This window comes from Rhineura floridana, chromosome 5 (genome assembly GCF_030035675.1).
Source record: "Rhineura floridana isolate rRhiFlo1 chromosome 5, rRhiFlo1.hap2, whole genome shotgun sequence".
Lineage (NCBI taxonomy): Eukaryota > Metazoa > Chordata > Lepidosauria > Squamata > Rhineuridae > Rhineura > Rhineura floridana.
The window spans coordinates 124,666,523-124,690,049 of NC_084484.1; the positions used below are offsets into that span (position 1 = coordinate 124,666,523).

At 42.6% G+C, this 23,527-nt stretch overlaps 1 long non-coding RNA gene across 1 annotated transcript; it reads right to left on the bottom strand.

The window, feature by feature from the left end:
- Positions 1–89: 89 nt before the first annotated feature.
- Positions 90–22,414, bottom strand: LOC133385289 (uncharacterized). The gene is made up of 3 exons (XR_009762845.1): positions 22,233–22,414; positions 1,808–1,886; positions 90–110 (listed from the first exon to the last, which is right to left on the bottom strand). It is a non-coding gene; the product is annotated as an uncharacterized LOC133385289 (long non-coding RNA).
- Positions 22,415–23,527: the final 1,113 nt, after the last annotated feature.

The following is a 23,527-nucleotide window of genomic DNA, read 5'->3' on the forward strand; positions in this document are numbered from 1 at the left end:
CTCTTTGCTTCTCTCTGTTGTTGCACTGGGCCTTTCCCTCTTGCAGCTCCAGCATTCTCCAAATGTGTGACTCCTGCTGTTGTGAGGAAGTCTCGCATCTCCAGGGAAAACTGCACCAAGCCAGACAAAGAACAAAAAAGATTTAAAAAGAAAAGTTTAGAGTAAATGAGATAAGTATGTCGCCTCTCTCCACCTTTTAACTGAAAGGGCAAGATGCGAAAGGTTCAACTATATGGAAATGGAATGTGCATTCCAATCAGAAAGTAAATGCTTTTCAAGTATTACATATGAAAGCAACAAACAGGTGTGCTAGATCTAACAGATGAGGAGGAAAATGTTTCTCTATAGTCATATCCAAGATCATGTACAAACACAATTATTTATAGAGAGGCAAGTTTCTCTTATCAATCTGAGCCTTCTAGAAATACTACACAAACCACATGACTACAAAAAATATAGCAACATTTTAAAAATATCAAACCATTATTGGCCCATATTATCTTAAAACAAGCAACAATTACCCTAGGGAAACACATGGAGGTAATGGAAGGGGGGATCTTTTTGACAACTTCTGAATGGTCAATATTTACCCTCAGCCATAATACGCTATCAAATAAACCCCAAAATGTGTGATTTGATGAAAAGAGCTAAGTATTGAACATTTAAACTGCCAAATTTCTAGGTTACTATCCATAAATACCATGTTTAAGCATACATTTATAAGAAATTTATATGAACATCCTATTGTTTGGGCAGATTTTAACATAAAGCTGTTTTATCACTACTATTAATAAAGGAATCTAAAAAGTTTTTTCTCCATGCTGAAGAGTTTTGGAAAATTTTATATCAAATCAATTTTATATCACAATTTTTATATCTGAAGCAAAAGCAAATTCCCAAACTAATATTGGATAATATTATTCAAATTAAGTATTTTTCATAATTCAGAAAAGTTTATATGTTGTAAAGAAGCTAGAGTATAAAAAGAAGTATTTAAGGGTCAGATTTCTTTGAAACATGCCAATATCTTAGGAAGGCAAAAGAAATATCTGCCATGGCTGGCATATACTGCAAGCAACAAGATCTGCTAGATATGACAGTAAGTCATTAATATTGAATTTCATCACTCTCCATGACACAGCATCAACATATTTTAATATCACAGGACAGCATCAGGATATTTGGGATCTTTTCTTCATTCTACCATGTTTCCAAGTATCTGAAGAAAGAAACCTCTGTGAATCTAGCAAAAGATCCACACCCTGGATGTATGCCAAGGCAACAGACATGTACGAGATTTATTGTTTTGCTCATTGCAAGGAGAGGAATATGCCAGTGAAATTTCAGATAAGTCACAGAACAGCTATAAGTACTTAAGAACTTAAAAGAATACAATCCAGTCTGTATTACATGACTGTATTCCACAAAAGCTGTATACAGTTATTGTGAGATCTTGTTCTCACAAGCACAGGGCTCATTCTGTCTGGGAGAATATGCTAATGCCTACAAATTAGACTGGCGTTTTTTAGTCGAAGAGGACAGACAGGCTTATTTATACCCTTTGGGTGTGCCAAGTCTGAAACTGCTGTATGCCAGGTTGCATTTCTATCCCTTCTTTGCTTCAGGATATCAATGGTCCATCCATCCTTTCTGTGTTACCCTTATTATACTGTCACAAGCTATGCTATGGCCAAGTAGACAGTTATTACAAGTGACTGCAGCAGCTAATTATTCAATACAAATGTAATAAACCCTGCATTTCTGCAAGCCTTTCAGTCTGTTCCCTTTGCTTCTAAAGGCGGCTTACCAGAACTCCAGTGTCACGACATTGTGCTGATCATCCTGACGATGGGTTCAAAAGCCCTTTGCGGACAAATAAAGATCACCTGAAATAAGACAAAGACTTCATCAAAATGACTTTTCTCCAAAGCAACATACAAGACATAGAACCATCTAAGCTTTGAAAATACAGTGACTGAATGCATACTTGACAGCTTATCTGCCCTGATGTTAAAGGACTGGTAGACAAGTTGTGCTACAAAAGACCTGCTAAGGAGGCAATTGCCTAACAAGTTGTACTATAACAGCAGAACATCTCATCCAAATGATGGATGGGGAGAGAGGGAGAAGGACACACTCCTCAACCCAATTAATGGTACTATAGAGAGTCAAGATGGCTAGAGGGCAGAGAACAGACTACTATCTTAAACAGAATAGTTGTTCCAGCACCTATGATACTCTTTTAGTCATTTTAGATCTATTCTGCCCTACTCTTACTAGGCACAACATATTACTCTGAATTTTTATATTCTGTGCATGGATCAACTGAAATCCAAACTAGATATTCAGAGCCAGGCCTTAAAGACAAGAAAAGAAGTTTAGACCCTTCATGCTGCTGCTATTGAAAGGGTGGTCAATAGATGTGTATCCCTGGATTGGTGGATAATTAAGCAAGTGTTATAGCTTACTGCACCAGCCAAGTTTTAGACTCGGTAAGAATATAATTTCTGGAGATTTCAGAAACCTGACTATGACCTAGAATTCCTGTTGTGGCATTACCAAATTGTGGCACAATTCTACAGAGGGGTTGGGTTAACATTATTTTAAAATAGTTCATTTACTTTCAAGCATTCTTGTATTAGGTCACAATTCCATTGCTGTCTGCTCCACCTACAGTAAGATACAGCTAGAGAACTGCTCTAGTAGCACTGAGAATTATTCCGCAGCAACAGAAGGCAATTCATACCCAAGCTATTGAACAAGAAAAGAAAAACAGTTCCAACTGATGCAAAAATCCAAATTGTTTCTGAAGGTATGGTTTGCTTCCTTGAATGTCATGGAAACCGATGTGCTCTCCTGCCCACCTTCCTTTTTGTCCTCCCTCTTCCCCCCCCCCCTTCTCATTGTTTTCTCTTTTGTGTGGTGACTGTGTGCCTTGGAGTGAGTATCTGTCTCGCAGCCAAAGGGAAACGCACTGCATCCTCACAAATATAACAACCCACTTCTGCTTCAGCGCGATACCTCAATAGGAGACAGGAGAGCAGCACACAACACAGCTGGTGAACATATCAGTATCAAAGGGGAATGGATCCCAACAGTAAACCATCACACACAATTCAAGTACAACAAGCAAGATCTCCATGGCAAGGTACAATACCCACTGAGGGCTCCAAGTAGAGAAACACAATTGCTAGTAGTAATTAGAAGATCTTGATTTGGGAAACACAAATTGGATGCCTGTGAGAAGTTGTGGGGAGAGGAATAAAGTAGAAATTACAAAGCTGTTGAACTTCCTGTTCAACTAGGCCTGAACCTCAGCAGCCTAATACTACGGTAAAATTGCCCTACAATGTTCACTGCTGAAATTTGGAATTAGACAAGTAAGAAGCCGCTTGTTTAGTCATGAATCTAAGCAAAGTATATACTTAACTCTCTTATCCTGCTCATTCTGGGAGAGTTTGAGTGGAAAATTTGGTTCAGTGTGTGGAATTCTGCAGGAAGCATCCTATCAAGTATACTAGGAATGAAAGTCTCTGGATCAGAGGTGGCTAAACTGCAGCCAGGATCCAGCACAGCAAGCTGCAAAAGTCACCCACCAGCTCAGCATAGAGGTGCTCAGTGCTGAGATGGATAGATAAATTGCTCCACTAACTGTTTAAGAATGTGACTGCTAGAGAGCTTCATCTCCCCATCTCAGTGCAGTGGAGCTTTACCTTGGGAGTGGGGAAGAGAGAGAACTGTGCATGTCTGAGTGTGAGAGAGTATGCTGGGTACCTGTATATGGGGTAAGCAAGTACACATGCACACTAAGTTTACACTGATCATGGCCACTGCTTGAGTGGCTGACCATCCATGTCACCCTCAGGGCAAAATATATTAGCCTCTCATGCGAAATGTACATTTCCCACTATTTTCATTCAAAAACTTGGGGTGATGCATCTATATTAAGCCTCCATTATGAATCCAAGCCCTAGTTCACTACAGGAGAAAAGTGAATCATGCAGTTCTTGGTAGTCGTATATAATTGAGACATAGCACACTAACGGGACAGTATTAGAGGGACCTAGTCACTATTGGGGATGTGTGTCGCTATGTTCTGAAGGAATTAAGCAGTTAAACTGACACATACTTGCAAAACACTGAGCATATAGACTATACAAAGGGTTCCCAAACAGTGGTCCACGAGCTTCATGTTGGTGGCCTGCAGCGTGTCTGTGAAGAAGGGCAAGAGCACCAGCTGCTTTGTTGTTCTAAGACTCTGCACTGTATGTTGTTGCCAGAAAGCAGGAAGTTTGTTTTTCCCTCCTCATGTTTATTGAATCATTATCCATTGTGGTGGCCCTTCCCACTCTCTCTCTCTCCTGGTGTTTGTGCGTGTACACTAAAGGTCTCGCAGAGACGATAACAAGAGCTTCCCAAACAGCACTCTTCATTTCCTAACACAACCGCTGTTGTTCTCTTCCATGCTTTTCCCCCCTTCCCGTTTTGCAGCCCTCTTTAATGTACCAAGGAACCCCCTCCCCGCATCCCTTTGAAGTCTCCTTTCCTCCTCAACAGCCTCGATGTTCTCAATGAGTAGAACTGTCTGCATTTCAAGGCTGTGAACCATGATGCTTACTTGTGAGTAAGCACCATACAATACAGTTAGGCTTCCTTTTGAGTAAAAGTGTTGGGACCAAGCTTCAAAGGCTGCTGTCCTATGTACATCTACTATTGATCACTGTGAGGCTTACTTCTGAGTAAATATGCATAGGATTGGCTGCATGATTAGGTTTGGAACAAAAAAGAGACAAGACAGAGATTACTATTTGGAGTGAAAGGGCGAAGGAGGAGAAGGAGAAATACTGAAAGATTTTAAGGGATAGAACATAGGAACATACACAGCTGCCATATACTGAGTCAGACTCTTGGTCCATCTAGCTGAGTGTTGTCTATACTGCTGGCAGCAGCTCTCCAGCGATTCAGGCACAGGTCTCTCCCAGCCCTACCTAGAGATGTCAGGGATTGAACTTGGAGCCTTCCGCATGCAAGGCAGATAACCAGGATCACAAGCCTTGTTAGCCCTTTCTCACCCCTTAAACAGATGACTTGCCTTTTACAACAAACCCCACCTATAAACACAAATTCCTCAGTATATCCCTCTCATTTCTGTTCCATATGCATCCATCACATTAAATATTAATATTGGTTTTTAATTTTTATTGCTTTAATTGCACCTTCTTCTGAGTAGAAAGTGCCTTTACATGATTTTGGGGGTCACCTTCTGTGCCCCCTTGCATCACAGTCAATCCCATTTAGCAGGATAGAGAAGTCAGCTTCTTCTAGAGCTCTTCTGCATGGTTTTCCCTGGATCCAACCCACTGGTCCTTTTAACTTGGGAACTGGAATTAACAGGTGCACCTGCCAACTTCACTGCACAATTTTTGGCTAATGCTGAAGCCACACCTCTTTACCCTGGCCTTTGACACTTGAGATGTACATTTTTAGGACCTACCCTATTTTTGTGATTGTATGTTGCTTAAAATTGTTTTTAAGGATGTGCTTTAAATTGTTGTAACCTGATCTGAGACCTCAGGGTGTAGGGGAGGTAATAAATTAAATTAAACCAACAACAGATTTGATGTAAGCAGTTGCCATGACTGGGAAAAGCAATAGAACCAAGACTGACTTGCACTGCTTCAGCTGATGTGTGATCCAATGCCTTAAATTTAGAGCAGAGCTAAATGGCCAGTCTGAAGATCCTATATGGGGCCAAGGTTGAAATAAGGGAGCAGGACTAATTTTTTTAAAAGAAAAAATAATATTGTGCCAGTTATCAAAACTGAAGCTTTTTAGTAAACCTCGGACACAATCTCAACATTGCTCTAGTACTTTGCACACATTTTCTTTATTATTTAATTAAAAATTCTACAATTGACTTGTGAAGCAAAATTCTCCACATTAATGCAATATAACTTTAAAAATTAAACAGTAAACATTCCTTGACACACTTGAGGCACTAGCCAACACTTACTGTCCAACAGAGTGAGGGTAGTTAAACAGACTGTTGGTTTTTTTACTGTTCAGTGGGAGGAACTGTGGCGAACAATAAAGAAGTCGTAAGAGATTTAATACCACCAGTAAATGGAAATTGTTGCACTTTCAAGTAATCCCTATGAAGGTAGGATTGAGAACTATTAAGATATCAATTGAGGTAAATTATCTAATTAACAGCTGCAGGCTCTCACCTTAACTTTAAACACCAGCAGTTTCAAAGTTTGCAAGCTGATGGTGAAGTGTTCCCTGCATTATTTTCACAGTTATTTCTGCTACTGGGATATGCAGTCACTTGTTTCACTGTAACATACAGATGCTAAGGTACTACCTGTGCCAATCCCATCAATTCCCCAGTTTGCTATCTGAATTGAACCAACTTTTAGAGGGATGTGTGGTATTACACACTTGTTATGTTTTGTTTCATTGTTCTGTTTCTACACAAATTAGAGCACCCATTAAAGATGGGAAAACCCCATAATTTTCAAAGAGCCAAACATTCTCACATACATATGAATTCTCATCTACTTCCACATTCAGATGGCACATTTGATGCCCAGACTAAGGTAATTCTTTTAGTTCAGAAGAATAATTAGCCATGAGGTACTTGAACATGGATATTTAAGCAAAAATATTTCTGTGACAATGGTTCAGAGGCCCAAAACTTCAAACAAACTAAGAAGTTCCTTATGCAAGTATATTTGGCTTTCATAGGAGAATGTGCATTTACGACCCATACTGAAGATTAAGCCACATGGTAAAGACCTGCAACTTCAGCGTAAATATTAACAAACCCAATATCTACTAAATAAAATACTGTTTTCAGAGCTACTGCTGAAGTTCTTCATCAAACCTTGAAACACAATTATGACACTTTATCAAACAACTAACAGGATGGGCTATGACATGACAACATTTGCACTGTTCGTTTTGTCAAAGGGTTCCAATTTATTCAGTAAGGAAACTTCACAGCAGAATGTTATCTTTGCAAGCAATAAGTGGACCAAAAGCACTTTAACCCTAGCATCTTTAAAGGCCATCCTGACCTCAAATGCATTTACACCATTTGCACTGGATAAAAGAGGACTCTGTGCCCATACCTTGCTTATTAGTGCGTAAACTATTCAGAATAGCAGAATGAATTTGAGACAGCATGGGGTGGGGGAAGAGAGAGAGGTGGCCATTCCCCCCCCCCAAGTTTAGAATGGCTTAATGAAGGATCCTACACAGTCTTTTGAATAAATATTCTGAATTTTACATTAATGAGGAAGTACAAATGAAGCTGAAGCTCAGTGATATTACATTCTCCCCACTGAGGATTTGTCCATCGATAGCCAACTTCCTAAAATTGTTTTTAAAAGTCTCCTGTGGTAACGAACAATAATTATGCTGAGATTTTGTCACAGCCCTATCGATAGCTGGAAGGTGTTGCACTCAAATATTTGGCTGAGAATAAGCAATTCCATTCCACAGAAAAGAAACATGGCTATAGCTCCAACATGGTAATAAGATGAAGAAATACTTTGTGTTCTTGTGTGTGCCTATTTAAATTTCAGTTGAACAGCAGTAAAAGAACACATCTAAGAATGTCTCAAAATCCAAAGGTAGTTTGGGGGTTCTCCTGGATTCACTGCTGTCGCTTGAGGCATGGGTGGCCTTGGTGGCACAGAGTGCCTTTCATCAGCTTAGGGTGGTGGCCCAACTGTGACCCTATTAGGACAGGGAATAACCTGGCTACGGCAATCTATGCTCTGGTAATATGTTTTTTTTAATAATATTTTAAACCCTTTTTAAAAGTTTTTTTTAATGTTTTTAATGCTGTTTTGTTTTAATGTATTTTATGACCTGTTTTTATGATGTTTTATAGTGTTTTAGTGCTTTGTTTGCTGCCATGGGCTCCTGCTGGGAGGAAGGGCAGGATACAAATTGAATAAATAAATAAATAAATAAATAATAAAACCTCAAGGTTGGATTATTGCAATGTGCTTTATGTAGGGCTGCCTTTGAAAATGGTTTGGAAGCTTCAATTAGTGTAGAATGCAGCTGCCCGATTGTTGACTGCTCCAAGGCGAACAGAGCATATATTGCCTATCCTGTTCCAATTGCACTGGCTGCCTGTATGAGCCCAATTCAAAGTGCTGGTTTTGACCTATAAAGATCTTTAGGGCTCAGGACCCCCATATCTTCTGGAATGCTTCTCCACATATGAACCTACCCTTACCCTTAGATCTTCCTCTGAGGCCCTTCTCCAGGTCTTCCTCTGAGGGAGGCTCAGAGGGTGGTGACAAATGAGAGGGCCTTTTCAGTTGTGGCCTCCCATCTGTGGAATATGTTCCCCAATGAGGTCCTCCTGGTGCCTTCATTGTCATCTTTTTGGCGCCACGTACAGACATTTTCTCCCAGGCATTTGACAGATTGAGATGATGTTTTGTTTTAATATGCTGCCAAACCTTCCTGTGGCTTCGTGGGGGCTATTGCTTTTTTGTCTGTTTGTTATGTTTTTATACTGTGTTTTATTTGTTGTTGTTTTAACATTGTGTAAGTTGCCTGGGGACCTTCCGGTATCAAATAACTAACAAATCTAATAAATAATAATTTGAAACCAGAAAGTTCATAACATACTTTCTTCATATCTATAGCTGAAGTGTTATTTAGAAACACATTACCATAATAAATATCCTCTTTTGGATTATGAGTCTTCTGGAAACAGAATGAACTTCTTACACCGGCATAATACTGGGCTTTTTCTGTAGCCCTTTGAACAAACCAGGCTATAATCTAAAACTGGATGGGGAACCTGTGGTCCTTTCAAGGTTGTGGGAGTTCAACAACCTTTGGAAGGCTACAGGTTGGCCTAGGCTCATGGTTAAGCTCTCCCCTCGTTAACCACAGGCAATAGCCACAAACAAACCTTGGCTTAGTTCAGGGTGGCACAGGAGCAAAGAGGACCAGGGAGGAGCAAAGTGACTGAATTCCTCTCTTGGATCCTGCACATTCATATTGTATGCCATAGTTTGTCTTACCATGTTGTGCAAATCTGGCCATTGTCTCCCATATCAACATACAAAGCTGCTTTATACCAAGTCAGACCAATGGTTCACTAACCAAGTACTATCTATTACAACTGACTCTCCAGACCCTCAGGGAGAAGTCTTGCCCAGCTTTAAAAAAAACCTGGAGATGCTATGCCTGGGGCCTCTTGCATCCGATGCTCTACCACTGAGCACAACATAGGCTTTGCTAACAGAAAAAACAACCAAATGTGCATCTCAGTTATTTGGGGTACTAACTCCTCAGGCACTGGCAGACTACATTTTAGATCACATCAAGTTTCTTAGCAAACATCAGTGTTCTCCTAAAACACAATAACCTGGAGACAAAGCATGGTGATCAAGAACAGAGTGCATTTTCAGCAGATTAATGTGGAAAGAAAAGTTTAGAAAACAGATTTACAGAATTCAAAATCTAAAATTCTGCAAGGATGAAAACTGTGATCTTACAATGATCAGAATATTAAACAAATTACAGCATCAGTTCTGGGGATCTTTGGACAGTTCGCCTGACAAACACCTCTAGCATTCAGGAGTCTAGGAGATAAAGATGCAGGAATGTGGTATGTCCCTACTGAACTTAAAAACTATGGATCACAAAAAAGGTTTAAAACTGTATGAACAGTTGACTCAAAGTTTCTTCTCACAGTTGCCAAACCTGGAAGTATTAATATTCTGCTTGTGGTTCTGGTATCAAGAAACCCAATATCTTGACTGGAACTAACTTATGCAAATTAACCAGTGTAAGCCAGGTCAGCTTTACTGTACTTATGCAGGGAAGGTCAAGAATATGGATTTTCTTCTTTTTGGTAAGGAATTTAATCCAAGTGGTGATTTCAGATTTGTAAGTGGCAGCATAGTTTCAACTGCTCAGCAACAGAAGGGGCGCCAGTTATTTTTTTCCAGCCCCAAGTTGGAAAATCAAAAGGCCTTAAAAAACTAACAGAAGCTCTACTATGATCATGTCCCATTCATAAAATACTGCTTTTATTTTTATACGTTTTATTCACAACTATAAGGACAACTTGTTCCCATTGAATTAAAATTGAATAGTTCATGCCATAATTTTAGTCACAAAGTCTTCTAGCCTTCCAGTATATGGCCTGGTGTAGACAGCATGGCTAAAGTATGGTTTGGCTATTATGGCTGTGTTTTGGGGTTCACATGCTCTCTCTTCTCTCTGGGCCTCCGATTATCTTCCCCTATTTCCAGTTTGTGGTAACTGCAAATGTTTGTGGTAACTGTAAATGCTTAAGGTGGGGATAGGAGAAAATACCCAACCATCACTCTGATGCACAGAGGAGCAAAATTAAAATTAAAAAAATTATTTAAAAGGGGAAACCACACAGCTTTTCCAACCCAAGGCTCCAATTCCACATAAGGACAGGGATAATAGTTATGTACAATTCTAAAAGTCTACAAATTTTGGCTGGTCTTGCTTACCAACCTAAAGTTAGTGGTTGCCAAGACCTTGCCTCTCTCCACCATGAAAAGTCAACCTGCCTGCCAGACCATCAAAAAGAACAGAACAAACAACAGAGCTGAGGAAGGGGATTGTTCCTACAACTTGGCCTTCAGGCCCAGTCCACTGCTGCAGAGGGAGCTAGAGATCACTCCTACAGTTATTTATTTATTTTATTTGTATCCCGCCCTTCCTCCCAGCAGGAGCCCAGGGCAGCAAAGCACTAAAACACTTTAAAACATCATAAAAACAGATCTTAAAATACATGAAAACAAAACAGCATTAAAAACATTTTAAAAAAACAACCTTAAAAAAGGGTTAAAAACATTATTAAAAAACATGTTCCACAGCGTGACAAGGGCTTCAACAGGGTCACCTGCTCTATCTACTGGGAACGCCCCCAGGGCATTCAGGAATCCAGTGGATTCCATTAGGCTCCGGGGGTGGACCATCTTAATCTGTCCACCACCCGTGCAGGGAAGGATCGGAGCCATAAGTCTAAACTTCACCAGGAAGTGATCTGACCATGACAATGGGGTGACATCCATCCCCGCTATCTCCAGACCACCCCTTAAGAACATAAGAACATAAGAAGAGCCTGCTGGATCAGGCCAGTGGCCCATCTAGTCCAGCATCCTGTTCTCACAGTGGCCAACCAGGTGCCTGGGGGAAGCCCACAAGCAGGACCCGAGTGCAAGAACACTCTCCCCTCCTGAGGCTTCCAGCAACTGGTTTTCAGAAGCATGCTGCCTCTGACTAGGGTGGCAGAGCACAGCCATCATGGCTAGTAGCCATTGATAGCCCTGTCCTCCATGAATTTGTCTAATCTTCTTTTAAAGCCGTCCAAGCTGGTGGCCATTACTGCATCTTGTGGGAGCAAATTCCATAGTTTAACTATGCGCTGAGTAAAGAAGTATTTCCTTTTGTCTCTCCTGAATCTTCCAACATTCAGCTTCTTTGAATGTCCACGAGTTCTAGTATTATGAGAGAGGGAGAAGAACCTTTCTCTATCCACTTTCTCAATGCCATGCATAATTTTATACACTTCTATCATGTCTCCTCTGACCCGCCTTTTCTCTAAACTAAAAAGCCCCAAATGCTGCAACCTTTCCTCGTAAGGGAGTCGCTCCATCCCCTTGATCATTCTGGTTGCCCTCTTCTGAACCTTTTCCAACTCTAGAATATCCTTTTTGAGATGAGGCGACCAGAACTGTACACAGTATTCCAAATGCGGCCGCACCATAGATTTATACAACGGCATTATGATATCGGCTGTTTTATTTTCAATACCTTCTTCCATCTGGAGCAAAAACCAAGTTGAGGGTGTGCCCTGTCCTATGTGTTGGGCCAGTAACAAGTTGAGACAGCCCCATGGTCGTCTTGGAGGCCCTGAAGTTCCAAGCCGGAACACTAGAGGCAGCCTCAGCACGGACATTGAAATCACCCAGCACTATCATTCTGGGCTCCTCCAACGCCACAGCTGAGATGACCTCCACCAGCTTGGTCAGAGAAGCTGCTGGGCAGCAGGGTGGACGGTACACCAGCAGCAACCCTAGTTTACTGTCTCCTCGGCCTGACGCCAGGTGCAGGCCCTCACAGCCAGCTCCAAGACAGAGTGGTTTCCTGGTGACAGAGATGGAAGTTCTGCAGACCACAGCAACTCCTCCCCCCCATCCCTGCAGCCTGTGCTGGTGCTGCAGCAAGTATCCAGGTGGTCAAAGCTAGGTCAGATCAACCCCTCCAAGCTCACCCACCCAGGTCTTGGTAATTGGCACCTTCATCCACAATCAAGTCATGGATGAGAGTGGTCTTATTATGTACCGATCTGGCGTTAAACAACAACACACACAGACCAGTGGGCACAGCAGATGAGCAACGAGGAACCCATCCATTAGAGGAGTGGCAGCAAGGAACAAGGCGCAGATAGCCTTGCCTTCGCCTTCTCGGGTAATTCACTATCTCCCCATGGCTATATTTCCCTCTGCCCATAATCACTGAAATTGGGGTGGCATCACCCATGTTCCTCCGTACTAAGACTCCTCCTAAACACCTAATATGGGCCCAACGCGAGCCCACCAACAAAGCCTGCCAGAGCAAATTATCCCAGCGGGCCTCTGCGAGGATTGGGAACAGTCACACCCATTCAAACTTTTTCACACAGGGCCCATCTACTCCCCCTCCTGTCTCACACCCAGGGAGGGCCAGCCTTCTGCCAGTTACAGACTCTCACTCTGAAGGCATCTGGCAACTTTCTCCTCTCATTCAGTTCACTGCACAGGCTCCCACCCTGTGCAGGAACTACACATGCACCACATGCCCTCCCCACCATCAATCTCCTCTAGACTGGTTTAACAGAAAACAAATTAAAAAAACAACAAGAGAAAGTAATAGAAGGGGTAGTGCCCTCGCCCTTGGGACTCCCTTAAGGGACTCCCCAAGGGGCAACTCCCTTTGGTGGCGACCCCACTGCCGGCAGACTCACCACCCAAAGGCAACTGGGCTTTTATGCCTCCTGGCCCAGCCAGCAGCTATTGCAAGGGGCTGCAAGATTAACTGCAGCCTCTCTCTGGAGCAAGGGCCAGGCAGGGGTCCCAGTCCTTGCAGCACTTACCAGGGATTTCAGCTGTCTGCACAGACAGCAGCCCAAAGGAGCTAGTAGCAAGCACCCAGATGCCAGATACTCACTCCCAGGGCAGGTCTTCCTCAGTCCCCTTGTGCTGCAGCTGCAGTTAGTTGTACTAGGTTTCTGAAGTGCACAGACCACCATCAGAAGCCCTGCACAGACTAGGACTGCTTTCACACATGGAGTTTACTGTGTCAATTCTGCAGATTAAAATGGTAGTAGCACTTCTATTCCAATTTCCAAAATTACTTTCACACTGTAGTACCTGTTGCCTTAAGGAACCATGACTTTTTCTGCCAATATACTGGCATTTTACGCAAACGTCTTTAACACTGCTACAACAAACAACATCTTGTTTTTGTCCTTCACCCATTATACACATGTGCACTGTAGTTCCCCCACAATTCACCGTGCAAATTAGTGTCTGGACACAGAGGTGTGTGAGGGGACAGGAGGAAAGGGAAGCTGCTACCACACCTATTGTGGAAAACGTAAAATTTTCATCAGAAAAAAAAACAGGCCAAAAAAATTGATGTGCACCTAAGGCTGGGAACACACTGCATGCCGGGATGCCTGTCACATGAGAAGCTGCAGGTAATGCTAAACTCCCATGATTTTCCAGAATCCCAAGCTTGAAAATGGATTCTTTCTGGAATAATTTATCATGGAAATGAGCATTAAACTTTTACTATATTCCATTAGATTTCCAGAACTAACTTTTAGGTCATGTGAAAGATCAAAGATGCGTAAATTACCAGGTAAGAAATAATCAGAATAACAGAATAAAGTACAATGGGAAAGCAGCCTAGGACTGCTCAGCCAATAATTATCTTTCTACCATCTTTCCGAGTCCATGTATAGCTCCCTTGGAGGTATGGTGGGATATAAATGCTAGGGCTGGGCACACACACCAATTCCAGAACTTTGGACTGGCCTCAACCTGGATTCAGGCCCAAAACTGACTAGGGGGGCAGTCCTAGTGTTTAACAACTGTGGTTTAAACCCTTAATTAAAAATGGGGGGGAGATAAGGAGATGCTGCTGTTGCTTCTCTCTCCCTACCCCCAAGTGCACTGCAGTGAGCAAGACAGAACCTTCTCCTCACCAGCTGGTGAGTGGAGGGTTCACTTCTACTCAGTTTGTCTGCATGCACATGTTCCTCTGCTGGGAAACAACTGCAAACAGTGTGCGGCTGTTTGAAAGTCCTCTTGCAAACAGCCCCATGCTGTTCTTTGCAGAAGTTGCTGACTGCCTCTCCTTCTCCCCACCTGCTGCCTTTTGACAGCCCTGGATCATTCAGAGAAAGCCAACCTGGGGTTGTCTCAATCCAGTTCAGGCAAAGTCCAGATCCCCCCAAATCAGCCAGACTGGATTCCGGATTTGGTCAAATCTGGTGCATAGCCCTAATAAAAGCAGAAAGAGCACTAGGGCTTGTTTAAACACAAGGAACTATTTAAAAGTCCACGGCCAAAGAGACAAACACTGGAGGATGGAGTAGTATTCCCTGCTCCATGCACCTCTGTGGAGAGTATGCATATTCCCTTTGCACACCCAAGAGTAGGAGGGAGGCCAAGAGATAATCACCCCGTTCAGAAGATAATGGAACATTTAACATAAGCAGTGAAATTATGCCCCCCTGTATAAAATATCTTTCAAAAGAGCTCTCCAGACAGCTTCAGTAAAACCCAGCAATTAATATATCTCTACCAAAAAAAACCCCTAAACACAAGAAACAGCTGCAAGAGTCAGAATAAAAACTCAGCTCCTAGAAGCTCAGTGGCCTAAAAATACATTTACACAAGGAAATAATCCTCCAAAGAGAGTGATCCTGGAGCTACCACAGAAGAGGCCCTCCTACTAGCCTCAATGGAGGGAAGATGCCCTCATTGGCATATTTAAAGACTCAGGAGGATTCATATGGAGGAAAGATAATCTAGACTCTTCACCATGTGGGGCTCCTAAAAGGTTAAAACCTGAACTATGGATTGGGTTTGGAAATACACTAACATGTGAAGTTATTTTAAAATTGGTGACGTGTTTCTGGCAAATTTATACCCATAGATAATTGGGCAAATATTATGTATTTGTCGGAGCTTCGGAACTATCTTCAAGGGCAATGTCATGAGAACTGCATTCCAGTAATCTGTTCAGAAAGCTACTACAAGGATGACAGTAGCAACATTGATATGTCTCAGTGCATATAGATGATGAAACAAATGAAGCTCATAAAAGAGCACTTAAGGCTACAGTTGCCACCTAAACATCTACAAACAATGCAGAGTCTAGAGACATCCTCAAAAAAAGAAACTGTCCCTTAGGGTGAATGTAACCCTTTCCAGCATCAGCATTTTCCCAGCTAGATGGTCCTCTGAATCTTCTATCATCACCTCTTATTCTGTCTGTATAAAACTAATTCACATCATCACTGTTCTCCACCACTCATTCATGAAAGCCACTGCAAGAGTCTGAGGAAGAGGAGAACAAGTTGCATATCATCAGCATTGTGATTACACCCTTAACTCAAAATCACCTCACCCAATAGTTTTTGTGTTATTGTTCAAGCAAAGGAGACAAACTTGAGCTTAAAGAGGCAGTTCAGAAGGAAACCATGGTTAATAGCACTGAAAGCTGCCAAAAGGTCCAGGAGGATTAACGAAGTCCCACAGTCAAGACAGACCATCTTGCCTATGAGCAGGGCCATGGACAAAGAGTTTGGGCCCTGGTGAAAATTTGGGGGGCCCCCAGCAAGGGCGGACCAGCTAAAATCTTTATACTTTAATATTTTATATCATTATTATTTTCTTTGAAATTCACTGATTTTATAATGGATGTCAAAAACAATCAACAAATAATGATACTACTGAGATAGACAAAAACATATGCTATGTAGTCGGGCCCTGGGACCCCTTCCGGACCGCCAGGCCCTGGTAATTTGTACTGGCTTCTCCCCCCCCCTTGTCAGCCCTGTCTATGAGTGCTGCAAGACCCTCTTCCCTGCTTGCTGAGCTGCTTCCACCTGGGAGGGGTGCGTCTTTGGCTGATTCCTGTTATAAAAGCTGCTACCATCTGAAGGTGCCAGAGTCCATCTTGATAGTGGGGTGTTTAGCAGCTTTTGCTGGGGCCCAAACTTAATTCTGGAGAACAATTATTTTTGCTGTTATTGGGATTATGTTTTTGTACTTTATTGCTTAACCTTACTACAAATTATAAAGGAATTGTTTCATTTTATTGTATATTTAATTAGATTTTTTTTGTAACTGAGTGAGCTATGTAACTTTTTTCATGCTGTAAGCCACCTTGAGCATACATTGTTATTGAAAAGTGGTGTACAAATAAGCCATCATGATAATAATAATGATTCCCTTTGGTTTTCTACTGGAATCAATTGCTCATCAGAACTACCAAGGTGATCCTTGTACAAAACCAGGTTGAAAATTTGAATGAACACCTTCATTCAATTGTCCTCACTGACTGTCCTCATCAAAGGTGAAGGCAAACTCTATGCTATGGATCATTGGGAAAAGGACTGAAAATAAAACTGCCAATATTGTAACACCTTTATAGAAATCTATGGTGTGACCACATTTGGAAAACTCTGCAGAACTCTGGTCACCAAATCTCAGGGAGGACATTGTACAGTTGGAAAATGTGAAGAAAAGAGCAACTAAAATGATCAGAGAGCTGGAGCAACTCTCCTACAAGCAACAGCTACAACATTTGGACCCAATTTGGGGCAGCAGGGGAAGGAGGAAGAAAGGCATGATATAGCTGTGTAATATTAGGCACTGTGTAAAGAAAGTAAACAGATAAATGTTTCCTCCCTCTCTCATAATACTATACGGTGGGGTCATCCAATGAAGCTGAATGCTAGAAGATTCAGGATAGTCAAGAGGAAGTACTTCTTGACAAAGAAGACAAAGTGGAATTTACTGCACAAGATGTATTAACAACTATCAATTCAGACAGTTTAAAGGGAATGAACTTTATTTCTCATGAATTTGTCTATTAATGGCTACTGATCATGATGGCTGCATACTATCTCCTGCATCAGAGGCACCATGCCTCTGAATACCAGTAGTTGGAGAATGCTACTGTGCTCATACCCCGCTTGTGGGCTGCCCATAGGCATCTAGTTGGCCACTATGAGAAAAGGGATGCTGGATTAGACAGGACTTTCGACTGATCCAACAGGACTCTTTTTTTTAATTCAATCACAAAGGAAAGGGCTTTTTTCAGCAGTGGCTCCCCAATTATGGAATGTCCTCAAAAGAAGTTTGCTTGAAATATTTTTATTCACCCAAGAATTTAAATTGTTTTTATTTCTAATTCTGCTTTTAAGGGTTCTATTTGATATCTTATTGCTGTTGTTATCTGTTATTACAATTTATGAAGAGTGTATTTATTTATTTATTAAAAGAATTACTTCTATGCAAGATAGGTAAAATATTTTAAATGGTTTTGTTTTAAGATAAATTGTAATTAGTTTTCTCTTAAATAGTATGTATACAAGCATGCTAGCACTAAAGAAGACTGCAATACTATGGTCTCTATGAGGACATTTTGGGGCCATAGCATAGATCAGATTTACCCCTTCAGCAAGAGAACAAGACCCAATGTAGGAGTCTCCCTCTCCAACTGTGATGGGTTCCCTACCATACCAGTCCAAACAAAATAAGAGATCCAACATCAGAAGGGCCAAAAAAGAGGAAAGCAGCTGGGATCTGAAGGATTTTAAGCTGTCCCAATCCCCTGTCACACACCCAAATTAGGGGGAAATGAATTTAAGGCACACTTCTGAACATGTCTAAACTTCTCCCTCCACTTCCCCTAGAAACAATGGGAAGGGAAAGGTAAAAACAAAAATACAAAACAGCAAGAAAAGAAACCCAAAGCCCTTCACCACCCTTACTTCCATTCTGCTGACTTCACTTGCTGAATTTTCAGTAAGGCAGTAGAACCACTGTTGGATTTTTCTCCTCTCCTATCCACCCCCAACATTAGGATTACTGTCTTTGTCTCCAAACTGAATGAATGCTCTACCAGACACAGCAAGTTAAAGGAGGCTTCTCTATGTAAATGAAGAAACAATTTGTTCATTTCTCAGATATGAATATTTAACACTCTACCTATCAAACATAGACATTTCATTTTCACCTGATGAAAATAAAATGCTCTAGTCTGTCCAGTTACTATCCAATCTTGCTTTGCTGGACATTTCATTTTGGTTTTGATGAGTGTTGAGCTCACCCAAGGCAGAATGAAACAGAAAGAAGCAATACTTGGTGGGGGGGGGAGAGAGAATTGTCCAGTGTGCAGGTTCCTATATTCCCACACTTAGGCTATAATCCTAGACCCACCTGCATGTGAGTAAAACCTTTTGAACTAAATGGGATTTACTTCTGAGCAGATATTACAGGAATGCATTGTTAACCTCACAAACTGTCATGGGAACTCGTAAGAAAAAAATCTGTATGGGATGTTCTGTAAGTAAAAAAGTAAAGCATGCAAAATGTACACAATGTGACAAAGAAACGCAAGGTTTGGTTGTAAGAATGAAACAGTGTAAACAATATTCTAACTATAAATTAACATGATTTAAGAAATATATGAAGTTGTATCAATTGGAAACATTTAAATCAATGTTTAAATCATATTTGTTCCTTGCCAATTTAAATCACACTGATTTACATCAATCCACCCTGCTTCTATGCCAGGAAATGAATTGGAAACCACAGCACTTTGGAGGTGCTCGGACAGCCCCTCCCATGAATCCCCAAGCCCTCTCCTTATCTCCAAGCAAGAGACCCACCACTTGAGGCAGGGATGCGGTTATCAGGCATAATCCCCACAACTTTCTGGTTGGCTAGACAAAAACTGTGGGATCCTGACTAATTTGTTTTTGTAATTAGAATAAGCCTCAAGCCTGTTGATGATTAAAGTATCTTTTTTGTTCTAATAAGATTTATACTTAAACCTATTTGTCAACTATGTGCCCAAATCCTTTTTAAAGGCCAAGGCCCCACCTATAGTTATGGAATGGACCCTACAATAGTGGGAGACAAGAGCGCCATAAACGGTGGCCACCTACCGAAAGTAGTACCATATCTCAATTCAACTGCTCACTATTACATGGAGTGGAAAATGGAAAGTGCAGTAGCAAAAAGAAAAAAAAGGATTATGCTTCCTCTGCCTATGAATGGTTCTAGTTTGGCTACTCCCTCCTATCAGCTCCTCCTGTGGCCCTGCACTTCTACCTATGCTGCCTCTGCAACAAAGGCATCCTTATCAACAGCGTCTTCCAGCGCAGGGGCATCCCAGGCCCCCAGCTGCCCCCACATCCTTCTGTTCACCAGTTTTGGGAAGCTTGTGAGACTTCGGAGGCAATTTGTGCGTGCTGGACCCTGGATGAAAGCCAGAGTGGAAGCCAGGGTGGATGGGTGGAGTCCTGGGTGAGAGCCAGGAGGTTGAGAGATGTGGAGTGGAGAAGTGCAATGCAATGGTTTTAATATTTATTTGTTAATATGTATTATGTATGCATTTGTATTGTGGCTATATTGTATATTTTTATAATATTTGCTGTTGTTTTATCTTCTGTACACCGCTTAGAGATTTTTATATATATTAAGCGGTATAGCCAGTGTGGTGTAGTGGTTAAGGTGTTGGACTATGACCTGGGAGACCAGGGTTTGAATCCCCACACAGCCATGAAGCTCACTGGGTGACCTTGGGCCAGTCACCGCCTCTTAGCCTCAGAGGGAGGCAATGGTAAACCCCCTCTGAATACCGCTTACCATGAAAACCCTATTCATAGGGTCACCCATAAGTCGGAATCGACTTGAAGGCAGCCCAGTCCAAGCAGTATAGAAATGGCTTAAATAAAATAAATAATAAATATTCCAAAGATTTTCCAGGAAGCTTTGAGCAAAACTAACTCCCATTCATCACATTATCCCAACTAACTGATTAAATTTAATTTCATCTGCAAATTGAATGGAAGAGCCACATTAACCAGAATATCCATGCCATTTAAAAACAGTTATTCCACCTTTTGTTAATCCACTAAAAATAGGACACAGTATTCAAGCGATGTATCTTAGCTTCACTTGTGAAAGTGCCCTCAGTTCCCCTCAGATGGAAAACACTGAGGAGCTACCTCCTGGAATCACTGCAATTATTACAAACTGTGCACACTTAAAGTAATATATGAATTAAAAATAAAGCCAAATAGAAGCAAATGGTATTTATGGATGATGTGATGTGCCCACGCTGCTATACTCTAATGTGCTTTCCTTTTAACTACTACTTTTACACAAATGTTTTCTAAGTTGCTACCAACTTACAACACAGTAAATTAAGATTTCAGTGCTGACTAAAACAGCCATGTTTTTCCTCGTCTTAACTGAACACAAGTTAATGCACTGTAGTCAGCCTCTGTTGTTTATTTACACGGGGCTTTAATTTAGTAAGAAAAAAGAGTAAGGGGGGAGATTAACTGAATGGAAGAAGGCCTGCCAATGTGAAGTGAAAGACACACTATCACACACCAGGGTATTTAGCATTTCAGGAAAATTCAAGTTCCCTTTATATACTACCCTTTCAATCTTACATCATCCTTCACTACTAACATTCAAATGACCAAAATACCAGACCCACAAAAGGCAGAGTAAAAAAGGCCCTACTGCACTGTGTAAACTCTCCTACCTAATTCAACTTTGAAACTTATTAACTCCACAAAGCAGTAACTGCACACAGGTCAAAACTTTGGAGCAAGTCTGTCTTCTCACATAAAGAAAGGGTTTTTCAAGCCAGAGCAATTAGTCTATTACCTTAAGACCAATGCATCTGTATGATCTTATCTCTATACAGTAATAAGTATAAAACTCAAAAATGACAATTTTAAGTGTAAATTTCCAGGGTGGAGATAATCACCATTTACACCATCCATCTACAAATGCTATTACGTCAACAGACCAATATTCACAGCACTTCGGAAGAAATGATCAAGCTAATCTTAAAGATCTATGGCTCTCTTCAACTGCCAGTGTGGAGTACTCCTTGCATATGGAGCATCTACCTCACCATCACTCTGATCTGTCACGGGGAGTAACACTACACTCTGGCCATGTACAGAGGAGCCTCTAAACATAAGTTACTTTCTTAATTGCCCTGTGTAGAGTTGTCTATGGGGGTTCCCCTTCCATTTCAATTCCCCTTATCATCCACTGCATTCAGAAACCATTTCCTTACATCCTACACTTTTATTCTTCTAATATGTTTTAGGGCCTGCTGCAGATGCCTATACAGACAGCCAGACAGGCACACACAATGTTCCTGTCGCTCATAGCCTGAAGAAACTCCTTATCTCCAAAAGTATCCGCAAAATCCTCTTCCTTCAGTGGCTACCCACGACAGCAAATCCCATTACTTAATTGGAAGGGATGGGGAGACGGAAGAGAAGTAAATGGGACAAACATTCCTTACCCCCAATTCCCAGGCTCCTTCAGGAGCACTTCGTTTCTTCCACGCCTTCTTCATAACCCAGACGTCCTTCCTCAGTTTCCCTTCTTCACTAAAGTATGGCACCTTTAAACCACCCGGCCTTCCCTTACCATAACCACATACATAGACAACCCACCTACCCACCTCCCTTTCCCAGACTCAACGTTCCCCCGCCCGTTTGTTCTTCCCCCTTATGCAATAGACACGCCTCCTCCCTCCGGCCTCCTCCACAGCTTTCCTTCCAACCTACTCCCACCCATCCCTTACACGCTTCGGGCGACTAGTCGGGGCTGCCCCCCCCAGCCTCGCTTTACCAAGCGCCGACCCCTCCCACCTCGCAGTCTCTTTCCTTACATTTCCCTCACCCTCCTTGCGCTCTCCGCGCCCGCCCGCACCAGGTTTTTCGACCAGCCCCCAAACTCTAAAACTTTCCCCCAAACAGGCAAGCAGTTACGCGGCGGCCTCCTTCTCCGCGTTGCCCCCTCCCCGCCTCCCCATGGCTCACAGTTTCCACGGGTGCTGGCACCATGCGGAGCCTTCTGTCCTTCCCCCCTCCACACGCTCACCGCTTTCCCCAGCAAGGGCGGAGGGCCTGGCCTGGCCCGGCCAGGGGACACCTCTCAGCCCCGGGCAGGAGGGGGCGGCGCAGCTTCTTCCCCCGGCGACGGTGAATTCGCTCCCTTCCCGAAAGCACACACAGGCTCCATTGTCCGCCAGCCAGCCAACCTCCCTCCTTCTCTCCCACATGGTACCGCCCATCGCCCCTCTACTTCTCTTCCCCCTCCTCCTCACGATCGAAACAGCCTATCGCGCGCTCCCCCCACCCCACCCAATCAATGGAACGTCCCCAACTCACTCACTCACTCACTCATGGGCTGATTTCGACTCCTCAAGCCATCGAACAGCCTCGCATCCCAGCAACGGGTATGGTACTGTCCCAAAGGAGAGAGGGGGAAATCTGTCTCCCCTTTCTCCTCTCTCGAATGGTATCAACTGGTTCCTTAAAAAGACAGGCCTGAATACACGGTCCTTCCTCCCCTGTAAGCAGTACCGCCCTTACCTCCCTCCATTCATCCTGGTACCGCCTCCTCAATTAGCATAGGCCAACCCCATACCTCAAGGTAGTTTTCTTTCCACCGCCTCTTCCTTTTAAAGATGCAGCTACCCAATGGCACTTCTTAAAGCGACATATAACCCTTTTTATCTCCCCCAATCCACCCTTTCGCCGCCGCCACCACCCGGCAATCTCCATCCGGAACTCGCATCAGATTCGCCTTAATCTCACCGCATTGATTTTAACGGATCGGAATAAATTAAAGAGTTTCTGTAACAATTCACGGCTCCCTCAGCGGGAGAATGCGAGGGAAAGCACACGTCCCAAGACTAAGCCACACCCAGGCAGGGCACACACACACACTATGCACAGTTCCCACACCTCAGGGCCTCTCATCTCACAGGTACGACAACCACATCTGACGCCGCCAAAACGCGCGCGCGCACACGACACCTCGCTACGATGAGATGTGTAAGCCTGAAGCAGGCTCTTTTTACCTGTCAGGGAGCATCACAGCACAATGCGAACAGACGTTCTCCTCCCGTCTCCCCACCGCACCCCCAAACACAATATAGCAGAAACTAGATTTACAGAATTAAAAGCCAAGAGCTCTGGTCACCGAAGGGTAGAGGGGATTTCCTCGTACTAATTCAGGATATGCATTCCATTTAATCAATTCCCCAGCCCCAATGAAAGTACTACACTCCCTCACAGTCTCTCACCCGTCCTGTGCCGTTGCATCATCCTGCGGGCTATCAAAAAATCCAAATCAATATCATTTCACTTCACGGGATGCACCTCAGCTTC